Raw genomic sequence first — 705 nt, 5'->3', positions numbered from 1 at the left:
ATTACAATTCTAAATAATGAGCCTAAAGGGTTAGACAGTTGTGCATATATGCCTCCTCTAGGCTTTCAGCCTTCGCTGGTTTCACTTATGATTTTGTTGGTTACCAAGGAAACATCCTAACTCCTGAGCCTCCAATCACTAGCTCTTCCAAGAGCCTGATTCCCGGTGTTAGGGTTCGAGATGCTAGTGGAAACTCTGCGGTCGGCTGTCCAGTTTCTGGCCGAGGTCGTCTTTGCAGGGAGCCATGGCGTGACGAGGGTCCTGGCAGGGCTCTCCACCAGTCCCTGTGGACCAGCCTCCATGCTGTCCAGCTCTGGTCCCCAATCTCTCGCTGGCCAGCGGCCTAATATGTCCAGCGTGGGCTGCGGCCCCACGGGTAGGCTCGCGCGCCTTGGATGCTCCGGGGGCCGTCAGGCTCCGCCAGGCGCGGGATGGAGGTGCGAAGCCGCAGAAGCTGGGGAGAGGTTGGCGGGGAAGAGCTGGTTGCCCGTGGTGCCCTAAGTACCTCTTTGTCGTGCCTGCGGGGAGTCCTCTGCACCCTAAAGTCCCTGGCATCGTCTCCGCGCCACCCTGCTGGAGCCTGGGACAGCAGCTGACAGCCTCACCGAGAAAGAGCAGAGAAAGAGCCGGAGCTGAGCGCGCATCCCCGCACATCCCCAACCACCTCCTGGCCTTCTCTGAGCAAACGCCCCGCCCCGTGAGCTG

The sequence above is a fragment of the Carlito syrichta genome, unplaced genomic scaffold, assembly GCF_000164805.1.
Source record: "Carlito syrichta isolate Samal-C Ts95f unplaced genomic scaffold, Tarsius_syrichta-2.0.1 Scaffold305570, whole genome shotgun sequence".
Lineage (NCBI taxonomy): Eukaryota > Metazoa > Chordata > Mammalia > Primates > Tarsiidae > Carlito > Carlito syrichta.
This window is presented reverse-complemented; position numbering follows the sequence as displayed.